At 40.8% G+C, this 24,435-nt stretch overlaps 1 protein-coding gene across 1 annotated transcript in view; it reads right to left on the reverse strand.

Annotated features, from left to right (window-relative positions):
• Window positions 1–24,435, reverse strand: part of LOC117811788 (leucine zipper putative tumor suppressor 2 homolog) — a 55,513-nt gene that overhangs the window by 26,618 nt on the left and 4,460 nt on the right. The window contains exon 2 of the mRNA XM_034682258.1: window positions 3,277–3,381. The gene's annotated coding sequence lies outside the window, so the exon portion shown is untranslated. The remainder of the gene's footprint in view (window positions 1–3,276; window positions 3,382–24,435) is intronic.

The following is a 24,435-nucleotide window of genomic DNA, read 5'->3' on the forward strand; positions in this document are numbered from 1 at the left end:
ATAAGCAGTCATAAACTTCTCACAGAGGCTGTAATTTACTCTTTGTTTCAGAACTAGGCTGAAGTATTTTTAAACACACACAGTGCCCTGCTGTTGTACACAACACTGACACGTCTTGGCTTATTGTTGTGTGCTTCCATGGAAAACCAGTAGGATGGCTGAGTAATGCTGAAAGAGAATAGTGTGTTTGTGCGAGTGTGTGTGTGTGTGTGTGTGTGTGTGTGTGTGTGTGTGTCTCCTCACTCCCTTTACTGGAACTTCCCTGTACCTCCCTCTGAGTCCCACAGCCGTACAACAAGTGAGAGGAGAGTTCACTTCTGTGCTCTGACTTGGCACTTTACTGCCATTAACACAGCCCAAGTTCTGCATGCTGGAAACACAACACCAGAAAGCTTTTGAGTCTTTTATGTGTGTGACAGCGAGTGAGTGTGCGTGTGAGTCAGCAAAGGTTTCTAATCGAGCCTCAAAAAAGGTAATAACTGACAAACTGAGTGCATTCCTCCAGCGTTACACGTTTAACTCTTTATATGAGGCAGCACAAAGGAGAAAGGTAAAAGTGACATTTAATACAGAAGTTGTGAGGATCAGCGGCTCTGTAGCAGGTAACTTTTTAATTGAAAAACAGATGGACTTAGTTATCTTAGTGTCAAACAACAGGCATCAAACCAAGCTGATATTTTTTGGTTCATTTTTAGTTAGCTTATGTGCAACAGCACCACAGGTTTACCCTGGTAATGGACTGTGTCGTCAGCGTACATCTGAAGACCAGAAGGGCACATGTCTGGATATTCATTAATATACAAACTGAAGTGGATGGGCCTTGAGACAGTTCCTTGGGGAATTTCTGTGTCAATTTTGCAAAAAGCACACTTTGTTATTTATCGCAATGCACTATTCATGACCTTTCATACATGGATCAAATCATGACAGAGATGGTTCTGAGAAATTAAACATAGAAAGCGTTGAAATGAAAATGTCATGACTTACAGCGATGAATGCATTTTTTTTAAATCCAGGAACACTGCGCCTATGGCATTTAATTTAAATGGATTAATGGTTAAATGTGCCCACCTCTTTTAGTTCTGTCTTTGGTCTCCACCAGCTCCCAAGGGAGCGTCCTCTGCTGCTAAATGATCAGCTGTTGACAATTTATTCTAAGCCTGCACACTATTTGAAAACAATGCAATGTGTAATTACACTGTTTATACTGAGATGCTGGAATAAATAACCAAATATTAACCAGTTCATATTTACATATTACACATAACCTGTTTGCAACATGTCCCTCCGAATCAAAATAAATCCAAGGTAGGTAACTGCCAGATTGAGCTTTACATGACTGTATCAAAATTGTGTAAAAGCATGGTCATTTAACCCTAGCCTCCATCCAATAGGTAAAATGTATGCATGCTGTTGAGAAAGCCTTTATTGAAAACAGAAAGTGATTTTTGTGACTTATTGTGCTAGATTCGGCCTTTAGCGATGTATTAAAAGCGTATTGTATTGCTTGTATTGATGAGAGATGAAACTGCAATGTATTGTGCAGGCTCTACAACAAGGAAGCTCTAAGACACTGCACTTTTGTCTTTGAACTTCATTCCCACATGAAGGGTGCTGTTTCACAGTGTGTACTTTTATATCTGCTTTGATCACACTGCATGCACACTTTCTGACCAACTCTATTACACATCAACTTCCTGCACAGAGCAACACTGATCAGACCGTGTCCTTGGTCTTTTGAAAGTGACCTTGCCTAAGCAGGCGGTGGGTATCGATGTGGGACGGCTAATGAAGGAAGGGGACAGCTGGGCTGGGACAGGTGGAGCTGGACCGGAGGAAAGACAGAGAGCAGAGAAGACAGCAGAGGATCTGTAATAGAGACGGTGGAAAGAAGAGAGGAAGACAGCTGCTGCTGTGTTGACCACGCATTATTATCACCACATCTTACAAACGCTTAACTGTGAGGGCTGAGCTGATAGAAATGATAAGGAAGTGATGCCAGGGTGCAGTGGCTGCTCATGGTCAGAAGAAAAACAATATACTTTGATGTAGCTGTGCAAAGCAGATTGACATAACTGAATTTTAAATCCCTGGAAACCCGAAAATAATCTTCTTGAAGTGTAATTAAAGTTTTATTTAAAAATAAGGGAGTATCTCAAAGTATAAAGACTAGTTTGATCTAAAACAGTGTAATTTAAGTTTCAGTAAACATTCCTGTTATTAGGGCTGAATTTGACTTTTGTATCCGTGAGCATATTTCACAAAAATATGAGATTAATTCTTTAATCCAATTAAAAGAATAGTATATAACAAATCCACTTTTCACACCTAATGTAAGCATCCTCTTTGGGTCAATTATTGACAGCTGCGGTTGCTGACGGTCGTCTGTGGGTGTCTATTTGTGGCTCTCAGAGGTTAGTCTAAGCAGCATTGATGATCTATTTTGTAACGTAACTGAGCCGTCATTGAGCATTGCAGTCATAGCTTTAAGAGGATATAGAGGCATCTTAGCTAGCACTGCATGTGTACTAACATCACTTATATGTGCCAAAATCCAAACGTGATAAGCCACGACCACAAAACAGCAAAACCAGCAGGTTTTAACAATGTTTTCTGACAGTTGATAATGTTTATTTTCATTCAGATTTTTATTTCGACTCAGTTAAATTCAGAACTTTAATATGAAACATACTTTTTTCTATACCAACCATATTTTTTAGGCTTCACAGGAAGAAAAACTTTATATTTACTTGAGGGGAAGAGGGAGAGTTGAGAAAATTAAATTTGCAGCAGAAGTAAACAAACACATCTTCCTTGATTTCTTGCTTGCACTCGGTTGCCGTATGGAACAACACGGCTCATCCCCAAATTCCTGACCCCCGACCCTCATCTCCCCCCTCCTCCCTCTGTGTCGCACACTCCAATTGCCATCCATCTCCGAACCCAATCCCTAACCGGACACTTCAAAGAAGGAGGCCAAGACCCCCCATTACCATAAATGTGTGTGCATGTCTTTGTGTGATAAAGTGACCACAGCGGGTCACTCCATACTGAGCCCACACCACCAACAAGTCAGACCATTGATCAATGTCCCCAGACTCCCAAAAAGACAGCAGAGAGAAGGAACAACACGGAAAGGGCGGGAGAGAAAGAGAGAGAACAAGTGATGTAGGAGGAGTGGGGGATGCCTGAGTCAGCAAATATTGAAGGTCAGCGTCTTCAGAGAAGGGTTTTGTCTGCAGAGGGTGTTTTATTTTTTCTGTGTGCGTTTTTTACCTCAGAGTGTAAACCAGCGTATTCCTCCTGGAGGTCTGGGGGAGGCAGGGAAAACGCAGAGAGTTCTCATCCCAGGACCTCGCTCCTCTGACCCTCTCCACCGACCTGAGGGAAAACACAGAGCTGTAATGTTAACACGTTGTCTCCAATCTTCAGTTTAGTTATACTTCACACTACTTGCCAAACATACAAGTCCAATATTCAGTGTGTTTGTCGCTATGGTTTTGTTTTGACGGCACTGACTACCCAAAAGTGGAGCCAAAATATTTGAAGCTCCCCTTGTATGCAGCTAGTTTAATGATTGATAGTCACTGCCTGATGCAAATGTGTACAGCACTGTTAGATGTTGTCCTGTTGTGTCTGCATGTGTCATCTTTAACATCTCCTTATTGCTGTTGTCTGATTGTCTTGCTTCATGTATTTTATGTCCATGGACACTTTCTCAAAGACTGTCATATCATGTCCTTATGTAGCTTTTAGTCATTTTAATCATATGGGGCTATTTGTACTTTTCTTTTCCTCTCTTTTTGGTTTGTTTGTTTGTTTGTGTTACGGTTTCTCCTCTAACTTCTTATTCTGATCTTATTTTATTCTATTTTATCTTTGTTTAATCTTGATCTTTTTAGGGAGCCTTTTTAACATTTGGCAAGGGACTACGAATGTAAACTAGCCTTTTGGCTAATTCTGGCATATTTACAGAAGTGTTAATTAATATGCATGGTCCTTTTAAATAATAATATATATATATATATATATTTTTAAAAGTACTAAATGGCTACAGCACAAGTCATAAAGTCCACCTCCTCCATATTAACAGGTGGGAAATGAGTCAAACTATAAAAATCCCAATTAAAGTTTTCTCAAACATGGTTTCTATCGTACTCCGCTTTTGTCATGCTGATTTATGTCTGAGTTTTTATTTTTCTAAGAAGTCTTGTTTTGATTGATTTTGACCTCAGCCTGATTGACAGCTCTATTAACAAATGAGGCTCCTGCAATGCTGCGTGGATTAGCAGAATAGAGTTCATTTGACTTTCCATCACTGTGAGTTTCTGCTTCACACTAACGCAAGAAGACATTTCACTGTGGGTTCACCAAACTGAGGGATCTTTGCTTTTTTATCAATAAGTTAAATGTGTTTAAATGTGTGTCGGGGTTAGAAGGGCTGAGAGGTCAATACTGGGGCTCCAACAGCTGATCCCTACTTCGGAAACACTGTCTCCAAATGCACAAGATTTTAGCATCTGTTGCAGGGGGTATTTTGGCTTCACTGTTGTGCAACGGGAGGAGGTGGAGGCGCACCGTACATCTTCATATACAGTTAATTGTGTCAATGCTTAGGTAATTATTACTTGGGTGGCCATACAGCTAAAGAGGCTCTATACAAGTGCAGACTTCCAACTTAAAGTGCAAGTTTTAGATAGTTTCAAAGAGTGCTGAGGTTATACAGGGACGACAAAGTCCTCAGTTCAATTCTGGTGAAAGATGTTTCTTATATGTCTGCCTCATCTATCTGTCATCTCTGTACTGTCAGCTGTCAAGTAAAAGTACAAAGTGCCTCCACCCCCACCAAAAAAAAGGGACTTCACTTATTTTAAACCTCAAGAGTTCATAACCTCTGCCGAAGGCTGTTTTTAGGTAAAGATCACTGACGACCAAAAGGTTAAAAAGTAAGAAACACCAAGAGCTACTGCATACTTCAACTTATTAAAAAAAGGGAGCAGTGAAAAGGGACTACCTTTTGAAAGTAAGTGATGTCCCGCAGCAGTAGAGCTTTGTGCCGTGTTGATTTTGGTTATCACGTAATAACCTGATTTTGCTAAAATTGTGTTTCCTGGTTTATTGGCTGAGCAAGAGACCATCAAGATAAATCTCTGAGCTTATCTGACTCCAGATAAATGAAGTAAGCAATTGTCTCCTCAGTATTTGCACCACCAATCTGCACACTGCTTCAGAGAACAAGTGTGATTCTCTTCCTTATCGACACCAAGTGGTTTCAGCTTCTTTCCAAAAAATGTAAATACATCTTTCCTTTTTCAATTACACTTTTTTTTATCATCGGATCTCACCCTTCCATCTCTCTGCTTCCTCTCCACCACCTCTCCACTCTCTACACGAGCAGCCAATGAGGTAATCAGTCCGCTTGTAACAGTCTGATAAGTGATACGATAGAGCTATTGATTTTGGCCGCTCTGTCCCGATGCAAGGGTCAGTGCTGCCACATCACCCTGCTGCTAAAGCCAAGTCTAAGAGCTGCGTTCAGGAGCCATGAACAGATGCTGACTGGGCTCTTTCACAGCTGTTGTCACTGAGAGATGGACTGCAGAGGAGAAAAAAAAAGGTATTGTCAAGGCAAATCGTATCCGCTGGAGTTGGATGTTGTGATTCACGGTAAATCAGCTTTTGGGGTCAGACTTTGATTAACAATGGATTCATTTCCTCCTTCAATGGCTTTCAGGTGGATGAAGAGGATACCTGTCTACATTTCAATGACATTAACACAATTTACAAGGCAGAAAAATGTCAAAAGAAACCTAAAGCATCAATTACAAAACAAAATCTGCTGTAGAGATGCAGCCAATTGCTGATTCTAGTAAGTCGATAACATTTGCATTCCATTCTGACATATGATCCTATACATTAACCTTTACATTTCCTTATAGCTCTGAAGCAGCTGATGTTATGAAGAAGCTCAAATAGCATCAATATAGAGTAAACGTCAAATATCTGCGACTATCAACACAAAATCTTAGACATGTATTTTTGGATTTCCACAAAACCTGGAGGTCAGTCAGGCCTGTGGCAGAGGCACAACTGAGCAAAGCGGCAATATCGTTATGGGATTTCTGCCATAAGATAATTATCGTGTTTAATCCATTTTAAGACTCATTTGACGGCTGGGTGCCTTGTATGTGTTACTTTCAGCCCTGATGAGAAACACCCTGATCTCATGAAGCTGATGGGGCAAAGATTTCAGTCTGTCCTACTGGGCAGCCTCCAGGAGGACAGATGGTCTAGGTCTCTCCTGAGGGACACAGGGGAGGGTTAAGGGTGAAATTGGAGAGATAACGGGGGAGGATTAACTTAATTCTAATCTCTGCTCAAAGATCCTACTTAAAAATGCAGAATCTGTAGGCAGATCTTGGTATTGAAAGTGTGCTGGTTTTGGGTTGATGTCTGAGTATCTAACATTCTGGCAGGCTTTGGCTTTACGCAGGAGAACAATCAGAGAGCAGAGCAGAACGGGAAGAACATAACATGCTGAAATGCAACATTTAGCTTAAATCAAGTACTTTTGAGTTATTAACAGATATCTGCATGTCAGTGCATCTGCGCGGTGTCTAACCAACTATCTAAACCCTGTCTATCCTTGACTCTCATTCTGCTGCTTGGACTGTGAATAATGTGCACCACTGCTCATTGATGTATGTGTATGGCTTATAGACAGTAGTCTTTGGGTTTACAGTTTGACTTTATTCAGATGTTCATATTCTCTCTTATACTATTTCATGGTAATTACACGTTCATCCATAACAGACAGAAGAGATGTGCTGTTTAGTCATTGTAATTGTTTATTTTCTATTATTGCCTTTTTAATAATGATTGTTTGCATTTTTTTTGCATACTTCAATATTTAAAAAGTGTGTTAAGCATAGACTGTAAGGAAGTGCACTGAGCCACTACGATGTAAACCACTGGTTTTTGAACTCCTGGTTTGAAGACTGTCATAAAATCATTTCTCTTTCTTACTAGTAAAGTCTCCCCCTGCTGGCCATTAACAAAATGTAGGTTTAAAATAAAATAAGAGTGTCAGCAGCTACAATCATAGTCAAGACACAAAACCAAATAGTGGACATAAAAACAGTCAGATGCATAAAAACAAGACATAGGAATCTGGTAATTGCATGAAAAACCAACTATAAACTTACTAAATCTTGATAAAAGATATCTAACAAAAAGTATTACAATTCTAAAGTGCAAAGGCATATAGGGAGCACTGTTTTGAATTAAAATGTACAGAAATCTAAAATCTAAATATTACTAGCATATATGGGTAGTGAATGAATATCAAAACAAATGAATGTATACATATTAGCATGTGCAACTGTTCTTGTGAGTGAGGGTCTGTTTTAGAACAGTTTTTTTAATGGTTGCTTTGAGAAATGACCCTCTGTATCGTTCAGACTGCATTTTGGTGGAAACAGCCTGTGACTGAGTCAGCTCTGGTGAATCACATTTAAACTGTGGAGTGGGTGTGTGGGATTTCTCAGAATGGACTTAAGTTTTGAAAGCATCTTGCCTCTGTAACTTGCTGAATACTGTCCATCTCAGATCCAGTTTAGGTTTTTTTGCATTGGGCTCAGTTTTGAAACCAGGTTGAGAGCACTTCTTTGTACGGATTCTCTTGTATATTAACTTAAAGATATTCACATGTATCACCCTTATCAAATGACTTAAAACACGAGATGTGGCAACACTTTTATGGGGTCTTAGATATAAAAACAACCAAATAAAAAGTTGAGTTACAGAGTTACCATTGACTTACGGGACCATGTGTTATTTTATAACAATCCTTGCTGCAGATATCAAAACATTTAACCAAAACCACAAAAATGTCACCCTTAATTTGGTGCTAATGAGAATGATCACCCAAAGGAGGACTGATTCTCTGAGGACAATGAATGCCTGTTTGAGGACATTGGATCCTGTAGTTGTTGTCGAGATATTTAGTTGGGAAAGGAGCTATTTATAGAAGCTGTGGTTCACGAATACAGGCACTGGACTGTATGTGGACATGCACACGTACGTATATGCATACAAGATTATACGCATCTGACCCGGGTCAGCTTGTGGTCAGCTTTACATTTTTTAATTTTCATAAAACCCTCGTCAAGGCCAAATGACACGACCTGTGATGCTGTGATGACCTCTGCAAGAACAGCTCAGAAATACATGCACACACATACACACACAGTCACACACATAGTCACACACATAGTCACACACACACATCCACTGTGCAATATCTATAATCAAGAGATGACATGTCACCCTGTATACTGGTCAATGTGGACCCATAGGTGCAGATTAGATAGAGATTATTAATCCTTTAGATCTCTGGTGGATAGATTACTCAGCTATAGCAGCATATGTCCTCTCTGCAGGGACCACACTTAATGTGAGTAGAATGACACCATGATTTAGGATACCACTCCCACAGGGTGCCGCAGTATTAACTCAGCTCAGGGTGTCATTAAGGTTTTGCAGCCTGTGTTACAAGTGTTCACTGTGTTAATCACGGTGCGTCTAATGTTATAGTTATGTGCTAACTAACTTTATGTCTGTGCTGTGTTTCAATGCTGAACTGATGAGGTGTGGTAAAGGAGGGTGAAGGAGAAAGTAGCTGTCACACAGAAGGCGGTGCTAAATCTGTGCCAAGGTGACTCTTACAGGATCGAACAGGAGGGAGAAGAGTTCATCTCAGTTCTGAAACACAAATATAATTTAGAAACAAATAGGCTAGGACACATGCTACCAGAGGGGTGGCCTGGGGTGGCATGGGCTCCCCTTGAAATTTGACTCGCAGCTTTTGAAGGTACTTTAAAGTGTGAAAGACTTAGCACATTTAGTAAGCAGACACTTCACTGCGCAAAGCATGCTGGATACATAGTGAGGCATACTAGTCTAGACGCACCATTTTTTAATGCTTTTATCCTTCATCAAGTATTCAAAGACAATGTTGGTTCACTCAAACAAACCTTGTGGAGTGCTGGTATGAGTGAAAATACTTATGTATTTAAGACAAGTGACCAGCTGAGTAGAGTGGTGTGAGTCTCAGCAAATTGGTCTTGGGCAACGGGTCTGTCCGTACTTTCCTGCAATTATCATACACTGAACTTAACTACCACACAGGTAGCTGGCAGGGTGGTGATAACAGATAGGACTAGAAAGAGCTACAAATCTGATTAGCTACTGCACGTTGCTTAATGCAATAGGAGTCAGGAACACAGTTTAAACCTTTCTCCCTCTGGAAGCTCTTAAATAACACACTGCACCTTATATCCACATGTGACTTATATTCTAGATTTTACAGTAATTAATGTGGGCACACAATCATCATGTCACCTCTGCAAGAGCCAGTGCCCGAGTTGGGCAACCCCATGCAAAAAAGTCTGGACACATCCATTACATGCCGTTTTATGTCGTTACAAAATCCAAAAAACTGTATAAAAGTGTTTCATGAGAAAAAAAGTTTTGTATCTTTACTTTTTTAAAATTGGTTTGCCATTTAATTTCTTCATTATCAAAACTGTGGTAGACTTATTTTTAAATGAAATGTCAGCAAATACATTATGTCCTTCAGCTTCAAGTCCGAGATGACGTCTTTAAAAGTTTTGTTCTGACAGACTAAAACTAAATACAAATTGAAATAACAATCATAACTTCAAGTAAATAATGCTCAATATTATTACTAAAGATACTCAATCAAAATGCATCACTGCGTCTGACATGGCACTCTGCCTCTGGGACCTTCTGCATCCTCCTCATACACTGTCCTTCTGTAACTTTTCTGTTGTGATATAATACAGAGAGAATGTTAAAGAAATTCAACATTTGACATTTTTTGCTTGAGAATTGCAAAAAGAGCTAATGTGAGTTATCAAAAAAGTTCTGTTTCTCTGTAAACAAGCGTATTCATTACTCAACTACTTTCTTCACTCATAAAAATATTAAGACAGAATATCAGCTTTGCATAATCTTAAATATAAACATTTTTGACTCTGACACCAACATGTTGTTGACATTTTGACATCTGTGTTGTTTTATTCCTGTGATCTACAATGCTAACCATAATTAAATATAGGATAAAAATATATATATATATCATTTGATTGACAGAACTTTACTATTATTATAACTCAAATGTTTTCATAGTAAAATTATATAATTGAACAGTTGGTAAATACAAAAAAGGCAATATAAACAAAATGTGTGTAAAATGTGCATTTGGCAGTTCTGTCTTACATTTTCACATTTTTTTAAATATTTCATTATCAGTAATGAGGAAAATAACCAACAGCTTACGTTAAAAAAATGCAGCCCTTGTATGGTACAATGGTAGAAAATAGCTTCCTTTGTATAGATCAAATATTCTCATCATCTCATGACATAATTTGATCCATCATGGTAAAAATCGTCATAGCTCCTCCCTGAACAGATCTATCAAACAACAGAGCTCACGAGTCAACAGCCGTTTTCCTCACCAGAATAGAATCAATAGGAATAGAAAAACACTTCTTCCCAGGAACAGAGCAGTCATATAATGCCGTTTCTCTGTATCCCTCTCCATTTTCTGCTGTCATTAAATGAACACTCATATTGTACTCCATGCCCGGCACTCTGCCTGCTGCTGCTGTCATTTCTCCAAGAAAGTGGAAAGCTGCTTTGTTGCCATAATATGCCCTGTGTGATGCTTGGCCCACTTTCCAGCCTGCTTTCATTGTGTAAGCACACATACATAAAACATGATTTGCTGCTTCAATTTCTGACTTTTATTCAGCAGGGATTTGGTGGCAGACAACATCAGAGGCATGAAAAGCAGAGCAGTGCAGCAGCGAAATGCAACTCTCGCTCTGATCCACGTAGCGAGGGAGGGAGTGACAGATCGAGAGAGAAAGAGAGAGAGAGAGAGAGAGAGAGAGGGAAAGAGTGAGTGAGAATGAGAGAGAGTTGGCTGTGTTTCAGAAAAAGAGGTTTAATCACTGACCTCTAGACTTACAACTGAAGACAAATGGCCATGATTAATGAGGGCCATTCATCTTAAAGGTTAGGGAAAAAAACAACAAAGGGAACTGCATTTGGCCGTGCTGCTCTGATGGATCTATCTGCTGAATATATTAAACTCCACTCCTGTTAGTTTGCACTTCACTCCTGATCAAGAAGTTCAGGTCAGGCTGGGTGCAGTTCCAGCGCTACTCACTAGAGGGTGGCATGTCTGAGTCTAGCAGCTTTAAAGTTGGCTGTTTTCTACTACAACTTATTTTACAATTAGGGAAACACTGCTGAACACACAATAAAGGAAATACCAGAGAATAAAAACTACGCCCTCTGGTTTTGTTTTCAGTTATTCATTATTATTTATTATTTCCTCTCTCCTTCTTAAGTCAGCAACATACACCCAGGAGGAAAGCGCTTTTTTGTCTGACGTCAATCAAAAGCCTGAATCATAATAATGAGCAGACTAATATACAGCCACACCAAAAGGTTCACATGAACAGCAAACAAACAAATCTTCATGAACCTGCTTTCAGGGGTGTACACAACTCACTCAGAAACACTATTTTGCTTCTAAAATGTAATGGAGTAGACGTATAGAGTAGAATATGTAGGAGGAACTCAAAACACCTAAAGATTTGATCTACTCTGGTATTTCAGCACTGCATATGAACTTCGGGCATGACCTCATCATGTACAGAACTCAATCCCCCCTGAACGGCTAATCGATACACTTCTCCTCTAACTCTCCTCTCTCTCCACAGTCTATCCTTCCTCTTACATTTCACATCTTAAGTTGGCTCTTTGGTGGCCAGATTAGATGAGATGATCGAGGGGGATGGGGGGTGGGTGCAGCAGCAGTGGTGGGTCACATCTATCTGTGTAAGTGATCTTAAGAGCTGCAGCTGATGCTCGGCCACAGCTGCAGAACAAACTCCACCTCTACAGTGGAGGCCTCACTGGTGAAATAGGATGATGTTGCATGATCACAGAAGGCTGATGACTAATGTGGGTCTTCTGTGTGCGGGAAATATAAGGAAATAAAAGAAAGAAGGAGGAAATTATCAAATGAGGGGAAAATACTGGAGGAAAGTTTTCTTCTTCTGCCTTTTCAGCACTTTAACCACGGGCTGCAATGATTTATCTTGGCTTCTGTCTGTCTCTGCCTGCCACTGTTGTTGTAACGATTTGTCTGTCTGGAAGATGTGAATCATCTCTTTTTTGCACTCTCTTATATTATCCTCCTTGTCCTCAGCTTCTCTTCTTTTATTTCATACGCTTTTCAATGCATATGCTTCCCTCTGTCTCAGCTCAAACAGATTATGCACAGGCTGCCAGACGAGAGATTTGCACATATTTCACAGAAGCACCTGTCAGCATCTGGCAGCACTTGAGCTGTGCATTGAACATAATGTGGAAAAAGGAGAGGTGGGACAAACAGCGTGAGAGCTGCTGCTGTCACGGTTCACTTGGTCTGCAGAAAATTGAAAGATTTTTTGTCTGCATCATGTTTCACCATCCATGACCACCACAGCAGGAGAGTTTCTGCTGACACAAGAACACATAGAAACCACTCTGAGTGAGGGTGCATGTGGTTCATTTACAGCCCTCAAAGAAGTGGTCAGACTAGACTAGTCTTGCATTTATAATCCTACTTATCTTTAAAAAAGTGCAGAAGTTTAGTGATCACATGATATTGAAGAATAAAATGAACAGAAATTCATCAAGGAAGTCCTTTTTGGTGTCAAATTCCATAATTTTGTATCTCTGTTAGAGGCACTTTAATACCAGACTTTGGAAAAGAGAAACCCTAAACCATTTTCCGTGCAGTTAGGTAGTTTAATCTCCCTCTAAGGGGTCACAGGATAAATCTGAGAGGTCATATGATGATTTAAGGAGGCTAAAAGAACCAAAGCAGTCCCACACACACCACATTTGTTGCAGTTTTCAGGACTTTCTGTCTGTTCAGATGGGGAATGTGTCGTTGTTTGGACACTTTGCTGTTACATTAACTGAATTCTGTTAAATGTAGTGGAAAAGTACAACGATTCATTCTCTCCTACAGTGCGACAGAAAGTAGCAGAAAATGGAAACACTCAATTTAGCACAAGTAGCTCGAAGTTAATTACTTTCGACCACTGCCACAGACATTCCACTATCGTCCACAGAGTATAGAAGCTCTTATTTACAAGACTAAGGTCAATAACCAACAACAGAGTGAAGACAGAATACAAAAGAAGGTTCAACACCAGAGAGCAAGAAAAAAAAGTCCCATGCCTCGAGATAGTTTTCAAGTTCTGCCTCAGTTTGCTACACGTGGTGCTGGGAGTGAAATGTGGGAGTGAGTACGTAACTTCTGTCTCTCTGCAAGCATGCAGACGCCTGTACATGTGCATGTTGTGAATGCTCGGGTTTATGGGCGTTCATGAATGTGTGTCTGTCAGTGTGTGTAGCCTCAGAGTAAGTGTGTTATTGGAGCAGGGTGAGCCGGGGGCAGAAACAGCAGAAACAAACGAGGTCCTGTGCAACTCTGAGACTGTTCCATGAATCATCCGGGAACTCTGCTGGACCGTCCTCTCTGCTCACAGTTTAGAACTTAAGATGAAACATTTCCTAAAGTGGACAGATTAAAAAACTTACAATGCATTTTCTCAGAGCACGCTCCCACCAAAATAAACAATTAATTATCAATCACCGTGGATTAGGGTAGGCATGTGCTGGTTGACTGAATGATCAAACGTACTGGTCAGTCAAACTAACACATATTTTTATATTTTAGGCCTGACCTGCTGGTCCTGTGTTGTGTCTAAGCTGTAAAGCAGCCACCCACCACTAGCAGGGGCTGTAGCTCTGGTTAAGTGCTACAGCCTTAATGTTATTATGCTCTACAACCTGGATGTAAACAAACACAGATGACAGATGGCATCTCGAAGCGTGGCAAGGTTTAGATGTATTTGATCTAGAAAATGGAGATGAAGTTGTGTCTGGTCTGGTTAAACTGGCATGGACCCTCTTGACTGGAGGAATACGTTGGAACACATGACTATTCAACGTTTTGAGCTTCTGCTCTGTTTGCTTTGAGAGAAATGTAACATGTTTCACAATAGAAACATGAAATCGCTTGCAAACCACACTATATCTAACTACCATTTTCTGTATGTGTAATATAAGTTAACAGTAATAAATACAAAGCTAAAGCTGCTGTTGGTAGTCACAGAGTAAACATCTTTTCAGAGAGAGGGATTTCGAATGTCAACACTATCCCTCCCAACCAGTTTTCCTCTTAGCCCCCCAACATAGATCAGCGTGTGCAGTCATGATAGTGCCAGACTCTTAACTAATTGGAGGACTTAGTAGGGGCCGCCCCTTAACCAATCAGGATAGAGGATTGGAGATTAGCTATGATTGGTCCATGATAACGGGAACGAGGGGAATAATAACATTACTTGATACAAAGGCATTGGAAAACGCAGAGATTTTGAAATTGTTTCAAATTACTCCACTTACTGATGAGTACTGATGGGCATTATGACCTTTTCTCCAAACCCAGCAGAAAAAAAGTAACGTGTATTACACCATTCCTACCAACAGCAGCTTTAATCCCAGATCTGAAGTTTGTCACATGCCTTGAATACAAAGTTTTATGACTGTATTATTGTTTCAGATGTATGTGCTCTTGGACTTTGCTCATGTTTTTTGGTAAATGGAGCTGCTATAGTGCCATAAAAGGTCTGACTTTGCATGACATAAAGCATTAACAAAGTGACTCAAATTAAAATGAGAAAATAAGAGCTGTTTTTCCAAATTGAGAACCATACAAGCTTAAAATGTATCCAAAAATAGCATTGTGTGTGTGTGTGTGTGTGTGTGTGTGTGTGTGTGTGTGTGTGTGTGTGTGTGTGTGAGTGTGTGTGTGTGTGTGTGTGTGTGTGTACGTGTTTGCCTGCAGTAGGTACAATAAAACAAGTGCACTGATGTCATTGTTGTCGGCCCGAGGGGGAAGCCCACTGTGGGCCGTGTGAGGGGGAACACGTTGCTCTCTTTTAAACACATGCGCTCACTTTCACGTGTGTTTGTAGCAGCATGTATGTGAGGAAAATAAAGAGGACAACACAGATATGCAAATGTGATCTAGAAACGGAGGGAGGGGAGACGGTGTACTCTTAATGTTTACCCCCATACTAAAACAGAATATCGAGAAAAGATGCAGAATAAAAGCACATTTTGATTCCAGTGTGTCAATTGTTTTTTTTTTACTTCACTGGAATCACAAAGGATTTCTAATGTTTATACAGTCATCATTGGTAAGAGATATCCACAGTGATGCCTCTTCTTCAGCTTTTTTTGGTGATTATTATGTAATTATTAAAAGAAATGGGCCGTTGTGTCATAAATCCTAAACAGAAGAGCTTGTGTGCTTTTTAAAATGAACAAACCTTTTTTCTGAGTCGCGCCATTTTCTTCAAAAAGACAATCTTTTCCTCCCCTGAGCTAAATGGCACGCAATTTCAGCCTCATTTCACACTATATTTATGTCACACAGTGTTTTTCTGTTTACTTTTGCACCTCAGCACCCTACACAACCACACACACACACACACACACACACACACACACACACACACACACACACACACACACACACACACACACACACACACACACAAACAGACACATGATTGAATCTATCAGTGTGTAATTCCCTTTTTACTCCTACGTCTTCAGTGTCAAAGGTCAGCAGACCCATGCTTTCGTGACAGCCTGTATTTACCCCCCCTCAGGCTGTACACTCTATACGTGTGTATGTGTGTGTATAGAGCTAATGGAGAGTGACACAAAGACTGACATGGATGCTGAGCTGTGCTGCACTGGGCCAGGCGGTCTAACCCAACAGCAGGGATAAACTATAAATAGATTTATCCCAACACTCCCCACCTCTATCCCCCTTTATTCTCCTGTTTTCTTCTTTTGCTTTGTCTGCAGACCTTTTGTTACAGTCTCTCAACAGCTTCCTCCATTTACTCTCTGTGCCTCCTTCTTTTTGTGCCTCACCTCCATCATTTCCCCTCCACATGGTCTCTTTATAAATCCCTCTTTTAGTCCCTGACGGTCTTATTTTCCCCCCAGGAGTATTGCCCTGAAAACAAAAATGAGCTAAAAAAAAAAAAAAAAAAAGCTATCTAAAATATTTGAATAAAACATAGGCCAAAACCAATCTTAGGATCTGAAAACAGAGAGGAGTGCGAGAGGGGTGGAGAACAAGGGGAGATGGGCTTGTCAAAGGGGGAAGATGGGGGAGACAGAGTTATGTAAGCGAGGCTAATCCCCTCCCAACCCTGCATAGCAAATGAGACTGGATGACACTGGCCTCATTTCATCCGCTCATTTCTGCATCTGCCGAACGCTCCTCCTCCAAACCTCTCCGTCTCCACCTTAATCTATCTGTTTGATCTTTGACAGAGAACCAGAGCTACCATTTTATACAGCAGTAAATCCAGGTCTGTTCACAACGAACAGAAGTTTGAGCTGTAACTCACGGTTTAATCGTAGAGACGGATCTCTTCCCTGGGCTTTCCCGCTCGTATCAATGCTAACATCTGATTTTTTTTTAAAGCGCTCTTATGTAACGCCAGCAAGGACACAGTCACAGGAACGAAAGGAATGGGACGTAATCCTGTTCAAAAATTCTGCTGACAACAACTATAAATATTTCAGATGCTTTCCAGTATTTGATGCCAGTTCAAAAAAGGGGAAGTCACAGTAATGGCCCGTTTTCAAACTTTATGATTCAATACTTTGAATTTGAACTTATCAAACAAACGTCCCACGTGACCCTCAGCCCCCCTTCAGCTCCTCTCTTCTCAACTCTAACCCCACAGTCTGACCCTCCTAAACCCAGTCGCCCCAGACACCCAAACAGCCTAATCTGCAGAGGTATGTTTTACCCAACATGGTCACCAAGGCTGGCAGACTGAGCTCATAACACTCAACAGCTGACAGGGTATTAACAGTTACAACTATTGATTGAACTATCTCACAAGGACACATAAGAGATTACACTGAATGTGACCGGTGAATAACACATCGTCTGTTTTTCTCTTCTGATCCAGATCATAAGCAGAAGTCAGCAGGCAAACACACTAAACATTGATGATGACGACAATAACTGTGAACCTTAACCTGCTTGATATCAGCTGATTAGCATTGTTGATGTGAACTTGAAGAAGACAGCATTTAGCTCCAAGCACCATGAAGCATTCAAGAGCCTAGAGCATGGCTGAAGGCTGGTTGTGTCATTAAATGGGATTTCAATGAATGACAAGGTAGATGGTGCAAGTCATCTATTTTACTTTCTTTCTTTTTTTTTTTTACATTTTGTTCATCAGTAATGTTGAATTTATTAAAAACATACTCTCTATATGCTCTGTTTTGCACAATTTATCTTAAACGGATGCTCAATTTGAATATCTGAGAGAACTGAGAACTCTACAGTGATTAAAACATAAAGTTAACTGTGTATAGACATCTCTTTCAAGGCGTAATGACTACTCTCTAGAACAGGGGTGTCAAACATACGGTCCAAAACTGGCCCGCCAGAGGCTCCATTCCGGCCCGCGAGATGACTGCAAAGTGAAAAAGTTACAGAGAAGACTTAAACTGAAATTTTTAAATAAAAGTAACTACGATTTCAAATGTTTCCTCTGGAGGTTGCATAAAATCGAAATGCTGATGGAGCACACCTGAACGGCGCTCTGGGACTTTTTTTTGCCTAAGTGAGGAAATAGAATACTTTCTGTTTGCATATTCCGGTTGAAATTCATATATCCTTTTTTACTTTTTGTGTTGATGGTGTGTTTGCAGCAGGTTTCAGTGCGTTAAAAAATATATTTGGCCCCACTCATTTTAATAGAAAATACAATAGCTGTTTTTGTAAAAATAATAGTTCATTAAATGTGAACATTTAAATAATGTATTTGTATCTTTTTTGCTCTAAAACAAAGGGAAACATTTGGAGATTTCCAAGTTGGTCACTTCAGACCAACTTGGGCTGTATGTGGCCCCTGAACTGAAGTTAGTTTGACACCCCTGCTCTAGAAAATCCAATGACTATAACTCGGGCTGTCAGGATAATGGTGTTTTAATTGTTGTGTTTTAACAATTAAGGCACAGACATAAAACGCTTTCTTTATCGCTTGCTATTTTGTCCCTTTCGGCACACCATAGTTCAGACATAGCACCTGCATCCTGCTGCTGCTGAGATGGAAAACTTACCATGGCACATTTCAATCAATATCATAAAGTACATTTCATTTCATTCATATGATTCCCAAATAAAGACGGGGGTAAGAACTCTTTTTAAATTAAATTAAACAAAAGAGGTGCCTTACACCATTATTCTAGCAAAAAAAAGGGTAAAAAACATACATAAAAGCAGACTTAAGTTAAAGAAGAACCAAAACTTTATAATTTTAAGTACCAGGATGGATTTAAAATAATCTTAAGGGCATTATGAAATTGTCCCCCCCCTCTCCAATCCGTCTACTCAGACAGGACGCTCCACTAAACTTTGACCTACTTCTGTCGGCCCTCAGACTGGGCTGAAGGGGGGTTACAAAAACGCCAAGACCCCAAACACTGTGAGCTTCACGCTGATCCAGCCTGTTAATGATAATAATATGAATATCAAAGGCTTATTTAGACAATGAATCTTTTGAATGTCAGATCGCAGAGGGATGCTGGGGGAGGCTTGAGGACGCGTGCTTGTGAAAGAATCACACTGGACTCTTTGTTTAGTAATATTCCGGAGGTTATACACACATACTGGATGCACACACAAACAGATACACACACGTTTATTAAAAAAACTCATGCTGAGGGATTGATTTCACTTTCCTGCTAATCAGACACGAGACAAACCCCGTCCTTCAACTTTTTATCGGCCCTGTGTCTCCCCATTTCATGAAATCTCCCTCAGCAGATGGACACAATCCTCCATAACCAATTCTCTGCAGGATAATACAGAGCAGACAAAGACACCATGACACAAAGGCAGACAACACCTACGAGACTCTGGGCTCTGTTGGTCTGAGCCCACAGTCCCCATGAAACTGAGCTAAAACTGCAACTATGTTCAAAATCTGCCAAATGTTTCATAAGCGCAGGAAAAGCTTCCAGGCCAGCTGAGTCCTTTTTCGTCCACGTGAGTTGAAACCGTGAGAGTTTAGGCCTGGCTTTGACTTTGAGGAGAGGGCGGTGGGAGTTATGTTACAGAGACCACGACTGGGACTTCATCCCAGAGGTTCCCAAAAGAATTCTGGGAACATCCAAGCCCAAAGTGTGCTTATGAAGAGGGTAACATCTGCCAGCAATTAAAAAAGGAGGAGATCAGTGACATTAAGAGAATGCAAAGAAACGCCTGTGTCATGATGTAAACACTCTCTCATGGTAAAAACTTCTCCGCTCTGCTCTACCTCCCCTCCTCTCCTCTTCTCTTACAGTTATCCAAAGCCAACGCAGGAAGGGGGAGGGGCGTTATGTGGTACACATTCTGCCGAGGGGTCATCTGGCAGACACATCCTCCGAGCTGGCTTCACTCCGCCGAGCAAAACACACACACAAGAAGAAGCTGTCCAAGAGTGTGGCGGGATTCTAATCTATAAATCAGACACATGTCCAAACAACTGGGTGTCAACAGATCTTTGCTTATGTTATTACCTCAGAGGAGCATCGCTGTAATGTGTCATGCTGATTCAATTCTGCTGAGGTAGTTGCATTAGACAGGGCTGAGGAAAAATTGTTTGTTAGACAGATTTATATTGGAGAGGCTCCTTTAAAAAAAAATCAAGAGGAAATTGCAGCCAAATCAAACCATGAGGGGCGGATGAGCTTTAAAATCCAGATCAATAACTCCTGTTTTGCTTCCCTTGCTTGCACAAATCAGGTTTCCAATAGAAGCAAATCAACACACGCAGCTTAATCGATGGATTTCTCACTTATAAGGAAGCAGTGTATTGTTAGTCACGTATGGAGCGCCAGCCTGACAGAAGATTGCTCTTCTTTTTTTAGAGGAAGAGGAGAAATGTCTTCCGGATAAACATAGAGATCAGAAAGTTTTTTTCTAAGAGACAAGATTGCAACCAATAAAATCATGTAATTGTCGCAGCAGCAGCAGGTCGACTCCCCAACCTCCTAAAACTGCTCCTCTGCTACCCGGCAATGAGGCTCAATCCTGGACCTAATACTAGTGTCATCCATCAATCTTGTGTTTGTGTGTATCTGTGTGTGCGTGTGTGTGGTCTGCTGTTTCAGCACTGGCCATTTCGGTCCTCGTACATCAACCTCCTGACAGCAGTGAAGTGACGCTTTGTGACATATGAGGCCACTTTACCTTCTCCTCAGAGAGAGAAAGTAAAGAGGAGAGGGGAGAGGCATGCTGTGCTCGGATGGAAAAAGTCTACTTACATATAAATGGGATTTTTGATGCATTATAACAAAATGAGGACTCTGAATTGAAGTAGGAAAAGTTTCTGTAGAGTATCTTAGGGATGCTGTAAACAAATGCAAGAGTGTTGAGAAAACACAGTTTGATCGGCCATCTAATGGATGTTAGGAGTGGACGGCAGACTTCAGCACTCCTGGTTTTAATGTGATCTGTGCCAAAGCTCTGCCCACTAATGTCCATTATACACAGACCTGCCCCACTCTGCATTGATTGCGTCTCTTCTTACAGGCTGTAAAGGCTTTCAGAGCCCATCTTTGCCCGCCATCTCAGCTATCAGATTCCAACAGCAACTTAATTGACCTGAAATCTACTAGTGTAGGAAAAAAAAAACGAAGCACTATTTGAGCCTGCTTTTGTGCTGAAGAGGGCTGTGCAAAAGCATGATAATAGACAGGCAGTGTTCAAGTTCATGGGGCATTTTATGGCTGCTACAGGGTGCTTTTAGCTCTTTAAAAAGTCACAAGGGGGTAATGAAAGGCTGAGACTGACGACAGCTTGACGATGACAGGCCAACAGCAGAGGGGGTCCACCCATGTCTATACAGCCACACCTCGGGGCTGATGAATAGGCAGGGGAGATGCCATGTCCCTCTATACTATATAGGTTGACCGTGCTAGCAGCAGCTCAGTGATACCAGACAATACTTTCAGGTAAATGCTAACATCTTTTCTAAGTCTGTAGCCCAGGTAGTATTGTCCAATCACATTACAGCAAGCTTTACACGGGACTTCCACCAGATCCGTGTCCGGTCCGTCTCTGATCCGCTGCGGTCCGGCTCCGAGCTCTCTCGTCCGTCAACACCCGCTGGTTGCATTTTCGGAACGCAGCACGGCGCAGGACTGCTGAACAGCTTGAGTCATGTGACCGAGGTTTTCCAGCGACAATCACTGAATCAAGGATTCTCTTCCTCCTCTCCTCATCCATGCTGTCTTTATCGGCCTCTGAAAACCTCTGACTTGATGACTCCAGGCCTGCCTCCGCACAAAATGCCATTTTTTTTGTCATAGTTAAGTTAAAAATGATCTAATGATAACACAGAGTTTTTTATTCTGAATATTAACCGGATGTTTTCATTTTGTTTTGGTGCCTGACTTCCTGTCCCGCTGATTGATGCGTTGTGCTCCGGCATCTGGCAAAAATAGAAGTCTTGCGTACCTGATCTGTTGCTTTCCGGAACACAACAGTGGGAATCCAGTTGGAGTTAACAGATTGTTTAGAATAGAAACATATCAGATCCGGTGCCATGACGGATCGGAGACAGACCGGACACAGATCTGGTGGAATTTGGCCGTTAGTGTAAGCATGAAAAAAACAGTCCGTATGGAGAGCAGGTGGAACACAACCCACCATGATGACATCTTGCTGGTACTTTCAACTTGAGCCCTTTTTTGGAAAACTTAAGACCTTTTAATTGCAAGTAAATCACAAGACAATGTGTTCCCTTTTCAGTTTTGTGCAGCTTAAGTAAGCCAGAGTAAAGCCTCGGTGTAACTTTACAGTGAAACTGAGACTCACCAGAAACAGATGAACAGAGAGGCCCCTTCAGGATGATGTAATGAACCTAGACAGACAGTGTTTACTCTACACACATATCTGGAGGGAAACATTCCTCTTCACTTCTGATCTTTCGAACGCATGGTAAGTTTTTAAGTTGTTTGTTTTTGACCTGTAAACAATCCACAGTGTATAAAAATAAGTATTAGCCAGAGGTTGTACACTGCTAACTGCTGACCACTCACGTTGGGTTCAGAGATCATATGTATGCTAAAATTGAGGCACAAAATGATAATTCTAATATTATTGTTTACCTGCACTATAATGTCCTGCATCCTACTTTAGTTGTTAGCATATCAGGACTATGAAAATAGTGAACAGAAAATAGTATCAAAGATAAATAAAACCTCAGGCTGGTGGATTAGTCATTAGCTTCCCAGGCGTTCAATCGTAAACTAAAGTATAGGATTGGATGAACGAAAATCTTGACCTATTAGTGAGGCTTGATGTAAAGTTACATTATTACAAAAGTTATCATAATTTATCCTGAGGGAAATGTGAATTTTAACACCAAATGATATTGAATAGTTGTTGAGATATTTTCAAGCAGAAACCTTTGAGGGTGAGAAATGAAGCCAATGTGGCTGCGTGAGCTTTCCTATCTTAACTTTTCCAGTCTTGAGATCACTCAGAGTGATTTTACATGTCGCAGAAGCTGGGGATCGAACCACCCACCTCCCGATTAAGAAATGATCCACTCTACCACTGTGCTACACCCAACATGTCTAAAAAAAATGTCACTTGAGGCCTCAGTTCCATGGAGGCCCCAAAATGTCAAAATCAAGGCCTCAGGAAGGCAGCTCACAGACTACCTCTGTAGTTCTGTTCATCATTTCCACAGTCCCTCTAACCCAAGTGTCAAAGTAACACTTAAGTTTTAAGGGCCCTTCACCTTGGCGCCACCTGTGCCATTTTTCAAAAGATTTCAGCCTCCACAAAGTGTAGAACCAACAGACTGATGGTGCCATGTGTATGGGAAACACTTAACACAGCCCATTCTCAAACTATAAATCTCTCCAGACTGAAGTCATCCTTTCCCCAGGCAGACCCACCCTGACCTTGAGCAGCGTGATGGATGAGCTGCCTGTTGATATTCATCACTTGACAAATGTTGTTTCTTTAATTAATAAGTAATAATAGACCTGAAGCCAGGAGAGCATCATAATAATGACTTCACTTTGTTCAAAACTCTCACAAGAATTATGAATGCAGTTATTTCTCTCTTTCTTTTCTCTCTCCACAGAAGTGCTTGCTGTGTTTGTTTTTGGCACGGCACAGACCTGGTCATTATCATCAGCGCCCAAGTGATGGCCTCTACTGCAATCACTCGACTAATGAAATGTTTCTCCACTGGTGATTGGATATTCTGCCTAATGCTAGAGACTAAAAGACCTCTGAATAACCTCAGACTTAAAATGTCAGAGTTTAAACTCTTTATTCATTCATTTTAAGAGATTTATGAGATTATCAAAGAGCCCGGCAAACCTGAAATAGCTCAGCTGGCTTTTGTGTCAGGCAGGGTCAGAAATGCAAAAAGTCCTCATTTGATCTGATTTTAGGCTGTGTACTTGTATCCAACAGAAAAGATTTACAAAAGAGGCTGGAATGTCCTGCTGCACTGTTTATGCATCCAAAAACAGAATCACAACAGAGGCTTAGGACCATGTGTCTGCAGGAGAACAACAACCGTGCATCACTTGTATTTGGGAGTTTTGCCCAATAAATGCAACATTTTCTCGAATGCCAAATTCAGAATTCAATGCTGGACTCCAGCTGCATCAGCTACTACTACTACTACTATTACTACCATTTGTCTCATCGCTATCATCACTCTCTCACTCTCTTATTCTCCTCTATCCCTCTTTCCAACCCAAACTCGGTCGAGGCAGCTGGCTGTCTAACATGAGTCTGGTTCTGCTCGAGGTTTCTGCCTGTTAATAATTTAACATAGAGTACGATCTAGACCTGCTATGTTTGTAAAAGAGTCTTGAGATAACGTTTGTTGTGATTTGGCACTATACAAATAAAGATTGATTGATGATTGATTTACATACTTAAACAAAAGTGGATTAACAATAACTCAGGAGTTCAAATCAAACATATAAACACCTTATATATCAAATAATGCATCAGAAGGAGTTCAGCCTCCTGACGAGTTTTAAGAGTTTAGGCTTCCAGAGAAGGCAAAATGCAGCCCTCCATCAGTGAAGAGTTAATAAAAGTGAGACGTTGAAAACAACAAAAAGGAAGACAGATTCTTCCTTCAATGCAAAAAAAAACCTACACAACTATGATTCATCCATCAATGTAAAAAAAATAGTTTTGAA

The sequence above is a fragment of the Notolabrus celidotus genome, chromosome 4 (genome assembly GCF_009762535.1).
Source record: "Notolabrus celidotus isolate fNotCel1 chromosome 4, fNotCel1.pri, whole genome shotgun sequence".
Taxonomy (NCBI): Eukaryota; Metazoa; Chordata; class Actinopteri; order Labriformes; family Labridae; genus Notolabrus; species Notolabrus celidotus.